Source organism: Anguilla rostrata, chromosome 3, assembly GCF_018555375.3.
Source record: "Anguilla rostrata isolate EN2019 chromosome 3, ASM1855537v3, whole genome shotgun sequence".
Lineage (NCBI taxonomy): Eukaryota > Metazoa > Chordata > Actinopteri > Anguilliformes > Anguillidae > Anguilla > Anguilla rostrata.
Window position 1 is genome coordinate 55920921 of NC_057935.1, and position 17284 is coordinate 55938204.

At 46.6% G+C, this 17284-nt stretch overlaps 1 protein-coding gene across 3 annotated transcripts in view; it reads left to right on the plus strand.

Annotated features, from left to right (window-relative positions):
- Positions 1-17284, plus strand: part of nhsl2 (NHS-like 2) — a 59003-nt gene that overhangs the window by 12857 nt on the left and 28862 nt on the right. The window lies entirely within an intron of this gene.

Here is a 17284-nt window from a genome sequence, read left to right on the forward strand (position 1 = left end):
AATTGATTTAATATCCATTCTGTGTGAAGTGGACTGAATTATTGGGCGACTTTTCAGAAGTTTACTTTTGGGAAGGGGAAAGTCTGTGTGTGTGGAGCAGTGTGTGTTTGCCTGAGCGTATTTCCACCTAAATTCAAAAGACTGGTTCTGCTGAAACTGGGACTGAGGAATGTTACCTGTCTGGAACTGAAAAGAGAGCTGCACTTGACAAACACTAGCACGGAATTGCGCTCTTTGCCTGCTTTGTTTATCCAAATACAAAGCAAGATCTGCTCCTGACTCAACTTATCTGGGCACATATTATTTTTCTTTAGCATTGTCTGAAAAACAGTTCCCAGTGTAGCCACTCTGAAGGCTGTGCAGGAATTCACTGGTTAGTTTTCCATTTTGGTCTCTACGAGTGCTCCAGTCTGAAAGTGCATGAGAAGAGGACGGGAGTTGTTCTTTATGGGAATCTCATTCCAGGTGCAAATTCTGCTGCTGTACCCTGCAAGCAGGTAAATGCATTGATTGTACTGACTGATGGCAGAATCTTGTGGAGAAATGTACATTTCTTGGTTTGACTGTGGTACTGTCTGAAAAGAGGGTGTCACTGAGTGAAGCTAAAACCCAGGATTTTACGAATTAGCTTTGTGAGATCAATTGATTATTCCTCTGCTTGGTACATCCAACCTAGCGACCCGGGGTGCAGTTTTTGATACTATATTTTTTTCCGAGAGCAAGTCAAAATTTATTTGGGCTTCTAAACAGCTATGCATGTTGAAGAGAACTTTACTTTACTTTACTTTATTCAGTTTATTTTTACAGGGACAATTCACATTAATAAACATTTCTGTAAATGTGCCACTTTGGCCAGCGTGGCTAATTTTCAACTGTAGTCCCTGGGCAGGTACATTAAAAACAACAAATACAAAATACAAATTCAGATATAATACAAATACGTTAAAACAAAAATTTTAATGGATAAAACAGACAGCACATATGTTGGGATTTTACAGAGCATTCATGAGAATGTAACACAATCAAGTTATAAATATTTTCTTATAATTTTACAGCAGAAAGTCCTGTATGCCATTTAAGTTCAAGTTGTAAAACTGTCTTTCAACTTGGCCTGTGACTGTTCTCCTGGTAGATTGTTGTCTTGTGGGTGCAGGCATTAATTGCCTCCTTGTCGCTAACCCCCCAACCCCACCCCATGGGTTGAAGGAGGGAGCAGGGGATGTTGGCATATGACCGTGACCACTCTTTTGTCCATATCAATGTCAAATAGTTGTTGTGCTAATGTTCTCTGAGCGATCTTTAAAACAGTCTTGATGCGCTTTCTGTTGAAGTTGCAGACCCGCTTGGCAGCAGTATAGCATCAGAAACAAGTCAGGGGACAGAAAGTACTTCTGAAAATGGATGTGCTGTTGTTTGTCAGTGCTGGCTAACCGGCCAATCGGCATGCCGCGTTTGCTCCCGTGGGTCCCTCGCCTGAGGAGCGTTTGTTTCTTGCGAGCATAATTAAATTGATTACTGTGGGCAGATCCAAGACTGATAAATTATTTTGAGTTATAATCATGTGCATCTCAGAGCTGCCTGTGGCCCATCTGGATAGATGAGGGCCTGCGAAGCCTTCACAGGCTTACGTCATCGCCGTCAGGTCATTAATCTGCAGCCCTTTACATAAAACATCCCTTTTATTTTTAAGTTTGTACGCAAACATTGACTTATTTTTTCCAGATCTAGGATGACTGCCAACAAGACTCCTCCTAATATAAATGGCATTGAAATTCACACGCAGATGTGTTTTTTTTCTCTCTTCTTTTTGTGTGCGTGCGTGTGTTTAATTTTATAATAAGATAAACTGAACATGCTGCTCAAAGGTCAAAGGCCACACGAAAGCATAGCCTATGAGCAGGAGGACACAGTGAGAGGTGAAAAAGAAAGGGGCTTGATTTCATGCCAAGAGCCGAAACTCCAACTGTTTAACTCTTAAACTTATTTACACTGGTTTGGCGTTAGTTAATAAAAAGTGGGAGGAAAGACAGGGAGAAAGAGTGAGAGAAGGAGGGGGATGAAAGAGGGAGTGGGAGGGACAGAAGGGGAGGGGGAAAGAGTGAGTGAGTGGGAGAGGAAGAGAGAGAGAGAGATGGAAGTATGGAGGGAGACAAAGAGCAGTAACTGGCCTGCATTGAGCAGAAGCTGCCCGCTGAGAGGAGATAGTGGCATCTTTATGTGTGATGGGACAGACAGGCCCAGTGCTTTCTGAATGGGAGGCCAGCTGGGTGATGCTGTGGATCCCCGTGAATGGCCGCCCTGAAAGGGGTGCATTAGAGACCCCTTCCTCTCTGACTGTGGGGAATGGGACCCAGCCACCGCCCTACACACACACGTGCGCGCACGTACACACACTCACACACATACACACTCTCACACACAACCTGCTTTCTCTCCCTGGCCCTGTGTGTGCTCCCTCTCCCCCTGAACGCGTGCAGGGCTTAGTCTCCCTGGGTCTGGAACAGCGCACAGTTCTTAGGGCTGAGGAACTCCCAGCCGTTTGTCCCATCTTTCCTTGCTGAGGTCATCTGATATCTCCAGAGTGGCCGGACTGGCAATCTGTGAAGGCGGGCCAAGGTGAGGCAGCTATGCAGCTACGCGGTTTGCTATTTCTGTGTGGTGTAAGATCGTTATCTGTAAGATTTGTCTTCCGGTCAGTGGGGTGGCCAAACCTCCAGCTGGAAAGGCATGGCAATATCTGCTGAAGATATCTAGTGGGCCGTTGCTTTTCTGGATGATGGTGCAGCGTAATCTATTCCCTGACGCCCTGAATTGGAAAGTTACGGGGGTGTAACTCAGACTGTGATGTGAGTAGTGATCTTTTTTCTGTTTCTTCTGAAAATTTTTCCTTAGTTGCGAATTTTAAATGCACGATCACAAATCTCAGACCGGAGCTGGAGCAGAGGGTCATATAGGGATATAAAATATCACTTTAGGATTCCCCTGCCTTGTTTGGCTGTGTTTGTCGGGTCACTGCCTCTCTTATCTCCCATTTGGCAGCTGCTTGTTATCCCTGAGATAAGACAGAGGCAGAGTCCGGTGTTCCAGAGGGAATTAGGGCTGTCCCAGTAGTGGTGCTGATAGATGGAGAGCTGAGGGCATCCAGTGCTGACTCCTGCACTCTGTGTATGCTGGGTCTTATATCACCTGTTGAAGGCGAAACAAAATGGCGATCCAGGATTTAAGTGCCTGTCCCTGCAGGCTTGAGAGCAAGTGCTAATGCTAATTTATTTTCTGTCAAGGTAAATTTTTCTGTTGTTGTTGTTGTAATTCTGGATGCCTCTTACGGGCTGTTCAGAATGACAGGTGAGAGTATTTGGGCCAAGTTTAAAAAAGGAATCACATTTCCTCTTTGTAGTGCCTTCTACAGCACCTTGAAGTGAAAGACTACTCTTCATGCGCAGCTGCCAGAGACTGACTGACTGGCCAGAGAAGTTTGTGTTTGGTGAGATGAGTACAGTCCCACTAACTGAAACCTTCCCTCCCTCCATGGGGATGTGAAGCACTTGGTAATATGACTCTGGTTCATTTGCTTTTCATCTTAAATAAGATGAAGCTCTGTTTTTACTCTGTTTGCAGATACTAGCACTAGGACGCAGCCATCTTGGAAAAAGCTAGGTTGTGACGTCACTAGGTTGGTTTGTCTTGCCTGCTGAAACTATTCCTATTTTACTGGACTGCTGACTTTCAATGAGCTCATTGAAATGTGAGGAAAAAACAAAGGCGTTGCTCTATGTGCTAACTGAAGAAATATTTTAGCAGCACATCTACTGATAGGGATGTATTAGTGTGCTCCTAATTTTTTTTTTAACATTAGATCTTATCTAAGGTAAAAAGCAAATGAGCCAGAGTCATATTACGGAGTACATCATGTCCCCTTTAAGTGACACTGTGGCTGTGCGTTCCCTGTAGGGCTGCTGACCTAAGCTGGCACCGTCATGGTCAGAATTTTACAGTCTGTGGAGTCCATGCCGACATGGTGTTTTTAGCAGAGTTAAGCATTCCGCTGCCCTTGTCAGTCTCACAGAATTACAACCAGTCAACTGTTAGTGGATGGAGGCACTAGGTTTGCTTTGCCCAAGGCGGCTGTGGGTCGCCTCAGCGTGGCCTGACTTCTGTCCTGTGTTAGGACACAATAATGACATTTGCTACATCAGTATCTCTCAACAGAAGACTGTTTGTGAAGCCTCTGAAAGAGCTCTTATGGCTTCCAGGAATGGAAGAGTTAAGCGCGTATTGTAGGAAAATCAATTAAGCGGGAGGGACAGCGTGAGAGAGAAAGAGAGAGGGAGGCTGCAGTTGTCTTCAGCCATTCAATGCTGTGCAGTGCGTTCCTCCTCCACGCTTGTACATGCCTCAGAAATAATTCTATACAACTAGCCTATATAGAATCAATACATCGTTCATTCAGTTTGACAGAATGGGCTGAGGTTTTCACCCAACACTGTTTATTCAGCAGTAGATGATCAGGCAGTGACTTGTGTTTCAGTCAGTTGTTCAGGTGCCCATGTTGTGAACAACTGAGCCTCTGTTGAGAGTCTATGTTTACAGCTGAGCACAAAGATGGATGCCATGTATTGACAGATTGAAAAATATGTGCGGTTCTACACTTGGCCACTAGGGGCCATGAGTGCATAATAAATTGTCCGAGGGTTGCCTATGGCATTGACTACTTTGTTGGTTACCATGCTGGGAGTTATTGTCTGATGGTGAAAGTCATTGTGGGCAGTTGTGTGGGTAATTAAGATCATGTGCTTTATTTCTACAGATAATTCTTTTTTTTTTCTATTATTTTGTTCTCCCAATGGAGAAAGTTTCAAAATCTGAATTCACATCGTTTGCGCAGACCTTTGTGTTAGTGGGCACATAGGGCAGACTGTTATGGTTTTAAAAAAAAAATGTTTTAAGGGTTTTTCATAAATTGCAGAAAGAGCTGGCTTTGAGATTGGGTCCAAAGTAGAGGTGAATTAGGAAGAGATGAAAGGCTCTTCATGTGAGATTTAACTGAGGTTGCTTTTTTGTCAGAAGGAGCGTTGCATATTTATTTGGCTCTTTAAAATAGTTTTAATTGCATTTCATATTCTGCCAGCATTTTGCCTCCCAATATCATTGGATCCTGATGTGCTATGTCTATGTGTCTTAAAGCTCAGCAGAAAATCTGCAAAGATGGAAATCTGCAGAACTGTAGCAGGATGGCAAGCTGTCTGGCTTTGCACTATAATTCTCCCAAAGTCAGGAAAGGGAGAGAGAAAGAAATGGAAGAGGGAGAAGGAGGAGAGGCTTTTAATTCCTCCTCCTCTCTCTTTTTTCAGTGGGTCATCCGCGGTCACCTGATTGGAGACTGGGGTAGAGGAGAGTAGGAGAAGAGGGCAGAGGACAGCTATGACCCCCCAGGGCCCTGTAGCGCATATCCAGAACTTTCCTGGCAAATTTACAGGATGCTGCCATGGTGTCTGCTTTTGACATCTGTTAATGTAACCTTCAAAGTAAATATGCCAAAGCAGCTCCCTCTGAGTGCAGTGGAGATAAAGAACATCTCATGTAAAGATGAAATGTTGGCAAAGTTACAGACAACAGGTCTTGTACATGGCTGTATCAATGCTATAATTGAAATTACAACATTCGAGCCTCACTTTCTTACAAGGATAATATTTTTGTGTAGATCCATATATTTTCAATCTGATGCATTCAAGTCTTAAGGTTGAAAATGAGCTCATGACTGAAAAACATCCTGGATACATACCCAGGTGTTTTTAAAGTTCATTAGGCTGTAATTAAGTATATTGATGCATATATTGGATGTCCACATAGAATCCACGTTTAATCCCCCAGTGTAAGATTGAAATAACAAATACACTATTCTTTTGGATAGCTAAGTAACAGCAAAAAACAGCATTTTAATAGCTTTTTTTTTTTGCCGGTAGGGAAAATCTTTAGTGACAGCGGCCTGTGTGTCAGTCCCCCGTGTGGAGTTACAGGTGTGACCAGCGCCCCACGCCTCGTCCGCCTCCTGAATTGTCCACTCGTCTCCCATAGAGGTGCAGACTCTGGACTCACGGTCTTTATAACCATAAAGATGGAGATGAAAGGGTCATGTGGTCCCGGCGTCACCGCCCTGACCGAGCGGAACCATGGTCTCTGGCTGTTGCTTTTGTTTTCTCTCTCTTTTCACTCGCTCTCGCTCTTTCTCTCTCTCTGAATGGTTTTCCTATCCGAGTCCTCGGGGGCCTCTTGGGGATGTGGCGCTCTGGCGCTGTTAAAATTGCCCGTCCTGAGGAGCACAAACCCACCCCGCTTTAAAACATTCCAACATCTGGGCTTTGCATGGCGGTGGCTTACACTTTCTGAAAAAGAAAATGTAACCCAATGAGTCTTCGGGTTTCATAGACAAGAAAAAGAAAATGAGAAAGATATGGGATATTTGCATTCTCGGTTACTGGCATACAGTTTGCGGACAGGCATGTAAATCAGTGTTCTGGGGTCAGTGTTGCAGCCGAGATGCAGTCCTTCACGCATAAGAGATTAACCTTACAACTTCAGAGAGTAACGGTTGGCTTGAGGGCAGGTTAATGAAATGCCAAGCTGGCGAGAGAGTCGCTGCAGGTGTTGCACGCATGTGGGTGAACTGGTCTTGCAACTCCATGGTTGTAGGTTTGATTCCCAGGAAAGACACTGCCTTGTTGTACCCTGAAAAAAAGACGTAAGCATTGTGAATCAATCTTGCAGATGGGATGTATGTCGCTTGGATCTGAGTGTTCCATTTTAAATGCTAAAAAAAATAGGATGCTTTCATTTGACATTGATTTTCAATGATTCTATAACTGATCATGTGTACTTTTATCTGCACTTACCATGTGTCCATCAAAGCTGTACCACAGAGGCAGTGTTGGCCTGCATTAAATGTGCGTGCCCCCGACCCCAGAGCAGGCTTTAGTCCAGGCAGACTAGTGAATATAATTTAGTACCACTCAGCCGCTCGTTCATTCTCTCTTTCCCTTGCTCATATTTCCTCCCTCCCTACCTGGTGAGAGATGGATAGGGGTTGAGAGCTGTGCTGTGGGAAGATGTGCGCCGCGGAACTCGGCCCCACCTCTCACGCGGTTCGGTTTGCCAGGTTCCCACATGCCCTCCCTCTCTCGAATTAACAGCGCCATAACCCCCGTAACACCGAATGCGAGGACCCCTCCCCCCCACGGCTGGCAGGGCGTTCTCCACATGGAACCATGGGCGATACCGGGAATTCATCTCTGGTTGCCAAACGCAAGGCTGCTGGCTCCTAGCGTGACGGGCTTCTCGGATATGCCAACCCCTGTATGGCAGAACCAGTCTCACAGGCTGCTAATACTCTCTCACCGCCGTGCTTTCTGAGCTCTTCATGTTTCTCAGCCTGTGTTTCTTCTGGAATGGCCCCTTGATGAAGCAACATCACGCTTCCATGCGGAGCGGATGAAACGATGTCAGTGGAAGGCAAATAGCATATTGGCCTGCCAGCTGTGGCAGGAAATGTACGAGCTCTGCAGAAACAGAGGATTCCGATCCACGCTAGAAAAGTGAAGGGAGAAGGGGGACCAAGCTCACGTATCGCAACAGTGCAGTAACAGCGGTGCGGTGTGTCAGAAGAGCGCTGCGTGCGCGCTGTATTCCTACAGGTGTGCTGTCGAGCTTGAGTTTGCGGCCCTGGTTTGTCATTTATTTTTTGTTGTGAGGGGGTTTGAGCGACTCATTTCTCAAACCCACCTGTAATACCCTCTCGCTATTGTCAGGAAATGGCTCGCTTGGATAGAAGGAGGGAGAGGCAGAGAGAAAGGGAGAGAGGGAGAGGGGGGGAGGCTGTGGAACAGCCGTTCTTCTCCTTCAGCTGTGTTCCTGTGGGATTTGGAAGTCTGGGTTGAGTTAGGAAAGCAGAAAAGAGGCGGAGCATTCCCTCCCGCCCCCTCCCCCTCCCTCCAGCAGCCCCCCGACTTTAGCTCTCCCTGTCTTTGCGTTGTCCCCTCCATTCTGAAATTCAGGGACGGGAGACCTGCCTTCTTTCCGCACCCCCTTCTTCATCCTCTCTTTGTGCTACGGTTTGGCCAGGTTGCCCTTGGAAGCTGGAGCAGCAGCACAGGTACGTGGTGCCAGGTGGCTTCTCCTGCACGTGTCTTCTCATTGGTGGCTAATGCTGTTGTAGACCCCGGGCCTGAAATAAGATCTGAGGACAGCCACTTTTGAGTTGTACATTCACCCTTGCATTAGAGTGTGGTTTGGTCTCCACAACTGCAGAAAATTGCACTGATCAAATTGCACTGATCATTAGAGTCTGTGGAAACTGTCATTAGCATTGTTACGATGCACTCCGAGATGAATTAGGTCATTCTGAAATATGTGGCTAAATGAGAAATGTTTAAAAAAAACTCACCAACCCACAGGATTTTAACAAAACAGACGTGGGATAATGGATGTTGTGATTACTCCATTAAGGCAGTGGCTTCCACCAGTACCGAGAATCCATTTGCGAAGTTTACTGTGTATTTTAAGCAGACACAGCATATATAGCTAAGGGGCATACTGGCTGGCCTTGAGCACATATGAAACGTCATTTATTGAGGAACAGTAAGATTGATGGTTATATTTTCATTTTGTTAGGGTCTAACAGATGGGTTCTAAAAGTAGAGATTCTTCTTGGCCTTTTACGTGTGTGACCCAGGGTAGTAGCCACGGTTAACATCCCAGTTATGACAAGAATGGCAATGATGTACCTCAAGGACAGATTTCAGATGGGTTGTTGCTGTCCATTACTGTGTTATTACTGCAACCTAAATACTTTGAGTTGAGTCACAGTTGGTGTTGTGGGATAAAGTTGGGCAGTAAGTACTCTGAACTAAAATGTTATTTCTGTGCAGTGCCTCAGTGCTATGTACTTTGCGTTAATAATACATGCTTTTATAAATATTGATTAATATCTTCGCTCTTTAAATGTTTAAATGCAGTTTCTTCAAGAGGGTTCATTTTTGCATGATGGATCTGTAAGTCAGCCTTATTATTTTTTCCTGTAAAAATAAAGGAACTTAATAAGTACCCCGGGGCACTGTATTTGACATAAGGCTATACGATGGCATCTTTGGGAGCAATAGCAGTGTCTTACCATTAAAGTCTTTGTAGAGTTGGTTGTATTGGTCTTGGGGGTCTGATTGTACTTGTTTACTGTTGGATGTTTGATGATTGATGTTTTCAGTTGTGGAAAACATCTTGTTTACCGCTGGATAAATGTTTTCAGACATGAACGTGAGGAGTACTGGGTACTGCTTTCACCAGCTCACGCTTCCCTGTCAGTGCAGTTCTGGCAGGACCAGACAGCGGAACCATCGGTTCCTCAGGTCTCCTATTGAAGTTGTCCTCATTAAACGGTAATGCTGTTAGAATGCCAGTGGAGGCCATCTGCAGCCTAGGCTGCGTCCTGCTAAGCCAGGCAGCTGGGTGCTTAGCACCAGGGAGCTTTGCCCGTCTCTAGCTGGCACACTAAGGACATCTTTATGCTTCAGTGCTTTAACTCACTGCGCTGCCCTCCAGGCAAAGCCCTTTGGAGCACAATATAGACTGCATGGTCGACTAATGGCTAACGACTAGACTAATAATTGCTTTTCAGTTGTTACTGCTACAACCTGTGTAATATTAAACAGAAGTGTTTTTCCTTGATAATTGGCGTAAGCATTTGCTTAGCGGTATCGCCATGTCTTATGTCCTAGATTAATCACATTCTCTGAAAATAAGCAACTGAATTATAGTAGAACAGTGCAGAGCAGTATCAGTTGCTGAAACGACTGAAAATGTATATTGTATGTACTGTGTATTAATATTTACAAATGCAAAGCATTGCTATGATTATACAAATGTGTCTTGTGACTGTAACTGAACACATGGTGAGCTGGTGAGATGTTACTAGGTCCTGAAAGGGGAGTTGTCTGGTTATGGTGTCCACAGCAACAGAGAGGGGAGATAAACAGAGAGGATGCTGGGAGGTGAGGCATTTCTCTCTTTGCTGTGCTGGCTCAGTATGTTTTCAGCAGCCATTGAGAAATGATGGAGAGGATGGATAAAAGGACACACCCACAGGGACTCTTGAGCAAGTTGGCCAAGAGAAAGCTGTCATGCAGTCATGCAGAAAGACACTGACCACAGAACATGGAGGTCACTCTCTCTCTCTCTCTCTCTCTCTCTCTCTCTCTCTCTCTCTCTCTCTCTTTCTCTGTCTGCCTGTCTCACATATTCAATCAGCATTTGAACACCCATTCTTTTACACTCAGAATACAATTACTGGGGTCAATGTGAGAGCAGAGTGAATGTGAGACGCTGGAATTCTGGCCCTCTCCCAAAATGGTGGATTTATAAAGGAATCCTTTCCTACAATAATTCTTAGCAGAAAGTTCTGCAGTCCGCTAAGAATAGTACTGTAGAAATGTATTTAAAAGATTTTTGTCAGATAAAATAGGCAATTGATGGAAACTTAAAATATGTTCAAATATTGTGGATTTTAGGGCTGTTTGGTGCCTTAAAAAGCTACAAGGACATAGCAAGTTATCACTAATCAGGCTACAAACTACAAAATTTGGCTACATTTTATATTTTGCCTAACAGATAACGCTTACCCCAAAACAATACCTCAAATTTGCACTTACCATATTTCATGCTGGTAACCAGATAAATGGAAAGCTCATAAACTGACAGAATTTGCAACCACTAGCATGCTGTTGAACCATAGTCAACATGGAAAGCAGTACATCACTGATTTTGAAATATTTTAGCTTTCCATTAAGCACCATTTCGACAACCGATGTTAAACCATGATGATACAGAAAGAGTATACTGAAATTTTAATATATGGACTTTCCATTATTACCCTTCTGAGAACACATGCATTATACAGATGCAAGAATATTACTACTGATTTTTAAAGGTTGTTGTTTACATTTGTTGCATAAACAAAACACAGCTGACCTCATTTTTAAGTTGTGAACATACTTCTGTCTTTTCTTCTTGGTTGTCATTCAGGTATGAATTTGACTGAAAACATCTAGAGATATTTGATCCTCACCATGAAGTGGTTGATGATTTCATGATTTCCTTTGTAACTATGGGTTCAGAATGCAAACTGAACCACTAGCGTGGAGTAGAGCTGAGGGAATTATGACGAAGAAGGAGACGGAGAGATCAGATGAGAAGGCATAATGGACTGAATTTATTTCCTGTGAATGGCCCTGGTTAAGGCCTCTATGCAGCCCTTGCATTAAGAGATTAAAGCCCTGTACATGCTACAGGGCACCATGCAGGGGACGCGTAAAAGCCTGTTTAAAGACGCTACCTCTCGTCTCCCCCACTGCGGAGTGATGGCCGCTCCTCTGCAGTCCCCCTCAAGGACATCTCCTCATCATCATCATCAGAATCAATCAAAACATGGCATACGTGGGGTTTCCACTCCCGTATGCCCAGGAGTAGCACGGTTCTTTAACATGGTTGTTGGAGTGGCTAAGGAAATTAGCGCCATTTCCCTAGGAGACTTCTGTGCCCTGCTTGGACAACCTGATGAAGATCACGACATTAGAGACATTTATCCTCCAGCAAATTCTGCTTTGTTAGTTTGGGGAACCAGTGGAAGATCCATAGATGAGCAAATGTCCTTGTGTTTAGTATCTCACTGTGGTAAACACTGGACCATAAGATGAGTCTCCAGTGGTGAGGTGGGAAACTGAGGTCAAAGACTGTGGTCATTCTGACACGGTCAAATGAAGTAGGTGTCAAGAGCACTACAACTGAAAGCTTTGGAAGGGTATTTTGAGCCATTTTACATTGTACTCTTAGTTACCTTAATCCTTTAATTGCCCTTTTCTGCCTAAAAAAATGCACCCAAGCATCAAAAGCAAACATGTTGTCAGCAACTGGACACGTATTACAAACCACAGTTTATTTTTCAGAATAGAATTTGCTCAGATGTGCCCCTGAAAAAAACAGGAATTACACAGCTGTAATCCACTGCTGTGGGGGTGGGGCGGATTTGAGAGGGAGATAAATAAATAAACAAATGGAACTGAAATAAATAAATAAATAAATGGAATGGGATTACAGAGTAGGAATTTGCGGGGCGGTTTGTAATCCAGGGCGTAATCTCCGGGAGGTTTCCAGCTCTGTGGGCCGGCGAGCGAAGCTGCATTATTAAAATGCAACTAATTGCCCGTAATCCCAGGAGGCCAGATGTCTGCGGCTCTGAGTTCTCTGAAACGGGGCGATACTGCACGGATCCACACTCGTCGTCAGGGAACCCGCGCGACAGGCCACCTTCTCAGCTGCACCTTCAACGGCAAAACGTATACCGACACGCAACAGTCTTCTGGAGCCAAGGTATCTGTAGATGATTACCGAAGTAGTCGAAAGTCTGTTCTGTTGTCCTGGAGAATCGTGCAATCACTACTGAGATTAGGGGCAACTGTTAGAATTACTTCGTTCTGTGGTTAGCTTTCCAGAAATTAACTGAGATGTACAGCAGAATAGTTTTTTTAGTGCAGAAGGTTGTTTAGTGCAGAAGGATGTTCTGGAGTGCTGGTGTACGTTTCTGTTTTTTGCTGTTCGTGGATTTGACGTACCAGGATCTGGTGAGGAATAGCTTGGATTATACAAAAAAATATGTTGGCTGATCTTGCAGTCTTTGTGTCGAAAGTAAATCTGGTATACTGCAGTGGACTGTTATGATAATATTCAGTATGGGTGTTGACAGGAGTGGGTTGCATTGGAACAAAATGGTTTAAATTGGGTGAGCACCACATGCTTCCTAATCTTGGCAATCATTCATGTCTTGACAAGAATTGCGAAACATTGAAATGCTTGACTGTCATGACTGTCCTATTTTAAAAGCTGCTTTGCATACTTTATGTACTTATCATCGCTAAGCAATTTTACAGAGAAATGCAATATTTTTTTCACCAGTGGCCCATGCACTTTATACACAAATGTCAAATTTGTATCCAAATGACTTTTTTCACATTTACATTCAATATGCAAACATACACAAAGATAAAAGGTCACAAAACTGGCTTGTTTTTTTTGTGTGCAGAAGTAGGCTTTTGCAACAGGAGGGAATGAGGTCAGAGCTCATTGTGTCTGTGACAGAAGTGTTAAGCACTGTAACTGGAGCCGAGGGTAAATACACACACTCGGGGGGTCTTTTCTGAGTGGGATTCAGGTTGTGATAGGCCCTACTTTTAAGGACTGTAATGCTTAGAAACAAAACAACTGCTGCTGTCTTACCAACTTTGACTTCGTTTATTTTGGTTCTGACCCGGTTGAGCTCTACCGCAGTATTAGACATTAAAGACTGGTGAGCCCTGTTCAAAGCCTCTGAAGAACATTAGACTTACTCAGTTTGTGGATAAAATGTAACCTTTGTTAAGCTGCCTGTAATGGACTGTTAATGGAGTGGAGGCTGCCTTTCTCTGCTTTGAGGAGAAGCTATGGAGATTTAACTGGAATGACTCTACGCAGCTATGTATGGTTGACAGAGAAAGGGCTATCCTGTTCCACAATGACATGTAACTGACAGATGTGCCTGGTGCCTGTTGGAACCCACAACAACTGACCTCGTGAAGTACAGTCTCACTACTGTGGAAAGCAAATATGTCAGTGTAGCATGATGACAACACGTTTGAAAACACATTTGTACACATTTACTTCTGTCCCCATCTTACCTGTCCCCTCCCTGTTCCCTCTTTCTTTTTGTTGAGAGGTGTGTGCACCTCTTTCAGCTTGGCCTGTTGCCAAAAGCCCATTCCATGAATTTATAACTTACAACATTGTTTATGTCGCCCTGCAAAACTTCCATAATTGAGGACATGGTTGTTGGGTGGTTCAGAACCCTGTACGTTTATGGTATTATTTCCTGGATTATAGCCTTTCGGTGCCTCACATGATTATTTTTCACATATTAATAATTTGCTGATCTGAAAGAGCATTTGCTGGGTATTAACCCTTTCCTGTTACGGCTTTAGTGATAGGTCAGTCAGAGCCAGTCGGAGTGATTTTTCCATGGTCGAGATCAGAGGTTATTCTCGTGAGGGAAAGGGCGGGGATTAATTTATTTGATGTTTAGGTGTCGGACGCATTGATTTCTGCAAGGTCAGAGGAGTGGGAGGAGGTGGTTGTGGATGAGTTTTGGGAGGTAGGGGGGGTGTGATGTGCTGAGTTCACATTGCTGTGATCCCTCTGCTGTGCGGAGAGCAGCAGCTGAGCAGCTGCCAAACAGGATGCCGGACCGGATGGGGCAGGCACCGCCCAACCTTATTTTCTTGTTTCGGAAAGCTGTTTACCCACGTTCACCTTAGCGAGGGGCGACGTTTGTGTGTAAACAGGGGGTCCGACTCGCCGAGTGACCTCACTTTGCCTCCCCTGATGCAAGATGTCCCGTGCCTCGGAAATGGCCGTTCTGCATGCTTTCAGCACCATTTCCTTCCTCCTCTCCCTGTTTGTTAAGGAAAGTTCATAGAATTTGTTGTGGGTTCCTTAGTGAAAGAGGAAGAGGATTGTGTAGAGAGCTTTTGTTTTCAACCAATTCATACCCCAATTTTTTTTTTCTCTCTGGTCGCATAACTTTGACATAAAATCATCTGCATAGGCAAGTGTGCACTGCCCTCCAAAACACTGTGTGCTTGTATGGGAGCAGAAAGGAGAACTTCCTGGAGATCTCACACACCAACCCCAGTCTGAGAGAGTGCCAGAACACAGGCTAATGTGTGGATTATCTGGTTTATCCCAGCTACAGCTAATCTGTAAATAGATGCGTTAATGCATTCCTGAACTGTTTACTGAGACCGCTGGTGCAGCTCCAGGGAGCAGGTCACAGGTCTGACGCTCATCCATCACACCAGCGGGTGAGATCAGAGTCTCGTAACGTTATGTCGCATTGGCCCAGCCGCTGTAATAACACGCCTACCGTACGCCCCTCCCAGGGGTCCGGTCCATTTAAAACAGGTGCGTGATCACTGCCTTAAATCGAATCACAAATGAGTCCCCCCCCTCACCCCGCCAAGTCTCGACGCTTCAACCCTTTGCTGTCTTCCTCCCGATTATCAGCTCCTTCTCCCCCACCCCCCCCGCACGCGTGGTGGATGGATTCTCCCGTTCGCGGTGCCGATCGCTAACCCGCCGGCCCTGCAGCTGCCGCGCGCGCCCAGGCTCCCGTGCTCGCGCACGCGCGCGTTTGAGGGATCTTGACCACCGACCGCTGCGAGTCACGTGGTGCTCGCCAGACAGATGCCTGTGATGAATTGATAATGGAGAGCGGCGGCGTGGTTCGGAATGCTAAAGCCAGCGTCTGCAGCAGAGGGTGCTGGCTGTGGGGGGGGGTTGGACGGGGGGGAGCTGTCCTCTGCTGCCTCCCTTCCCCTCCGCCGCAGCGCGTGGAGCGCGAGACGCAGCGCGGCACGTGCAGCCCGTTTATCGCCTCCTGCTGCCGCCGGTTATTTACGATCGCTCCTCTCCCCTCTTCCCTCTGTAACCACGCTCACGCGTCCTTGCAGCACGTCCTGCGACGGGCGGGCTGATCCCCTCATTTCTGCAAGCTTGCTGTTTTCTTAGTGACAAGGTGTTTGTGTTTGTGTGTCTGTGTCTGCGTGTGTGCGTTTGCTTCTGCGGTGACGTAGGAGAACACACATGCTCCTGCTGCCATCACCTTATTCCCTTCTGCTCTCTCTTCTCTTTCATCTTCATAATCTGTCTCCTCCCCTTTCTCTCCATCTTCTCTGTGCTTGTGCTTGTAGCCTGTCTATCTATTTTCTCATTTCTTCCTTCGCTCTCCCTCTCCCTCTCTCTCTCTTTCTCTGTCTCTCTCTTGCTCTCTCTCTCCCTCTCCCTCTCTTCCTCTCCCTCTCCCTCTTTCTCTCTCTCTCTCTCGCTGGGTGCGGTGGCTCCTCCCCTCTTTGCTCCAGCCACACAGCCCCTCTCCCTCAGGATCACTCTTCACTGATAAGCCCCCCCCCCCCCCCCGAAGCACATACACCCCCCCCCCCCCCCTACCCTCCTCCACCAATCCACACACACACACGCGCCACCTTCCCTGTCTTTCAATGAATCGCGCATCCACTACAGTGCGTAACCGGCCGGAGCCGAATGCGGAGGAGGACGGCACGCGTTCCCTCAGTCGCGCTCGCACGCAGCCCCCCGCCGAACGCCCCCGCCGCGCGGACGCACGCGCCGCTCTCTCGCTCTCTCGCCCGCGCCCGCACCCGCGCCCTCGCTCGGGCTCCCGGTCACAGGAGGAGGCAGGAGCACGGGGGATGAGGTGATGTTCTGGGACAGGAAGCACGGACTCATGGGCAATTCCCAGCGCCGAGCCAAAGGGAGGCACAGAGCCAAGGGGGCAACAGGTACCGATTCCTCTGTTCCACACACCCCACCTCTCCCATCCCACTGCGACCCTAGCCTGTGGGAGCAGGAGGGGAGGGAGGGAGGGAGGGAGGGGGCTGGGGCTGGGGCTGGGGGTACGCTCTGGTCCTGCTATGGTCCAGTCCATGATTTTGTAACCCCAGCTTTGCAGCAGTTGTGAGGGGTGGGGGGGTGGTGGAGGGGGGGTGGTTGATATTAGTGGAAGGATGTGCTCTACTGCACTGTACTGCACCGCATGACTGAATTGGATTACTGTTGGGTTTTTTTATTAATTACATCTGAGCAATGGCTGTTCTCTGGAGTCTAATTGCTGCTTGCCGGGGTTTCTTGTTCAGGAATGTGCTCATCATTTTCTTGCCGGTGTAGCATGGAGGGGGAAAGGAATGAGAAAGGTGCTGACAGCCCCTTATAAGCGCGTCCCACGGCTCGTCGGGAGAGATGAGGGAGCTGTTGCAGGGGACAAAGAGGGGGGGTGTCGCTGAGGGGACGTCACAGTCGCTTCTCTCGTCTGTAGCGCTGTGGAGGTTCTGGAGTGCTTCACGCACACACACACAGACGCACATTCACTCACACACACATTAACGCACGCACGCACGCGTTCACGCACGCACACGTGCACGCACAGACCGGGGAATGGCGGTGACCTGCTCTGTGTCTGGGTAACCGACTCTTTGGGAACGGACACGTCCGCTTGTGCAGTCCTCCCTCCCTTAGTGCCCTTCTTCTCTCCAGGTCCCAGCCCCGCTGCCATTTCGCCATTCTGAAAATGTGCAGCTCCAGGACGTGGTGGGTACGTCCCCCACTCAGACGGCCGAGAGACAAAGAGCTCTGCTTATTTCCC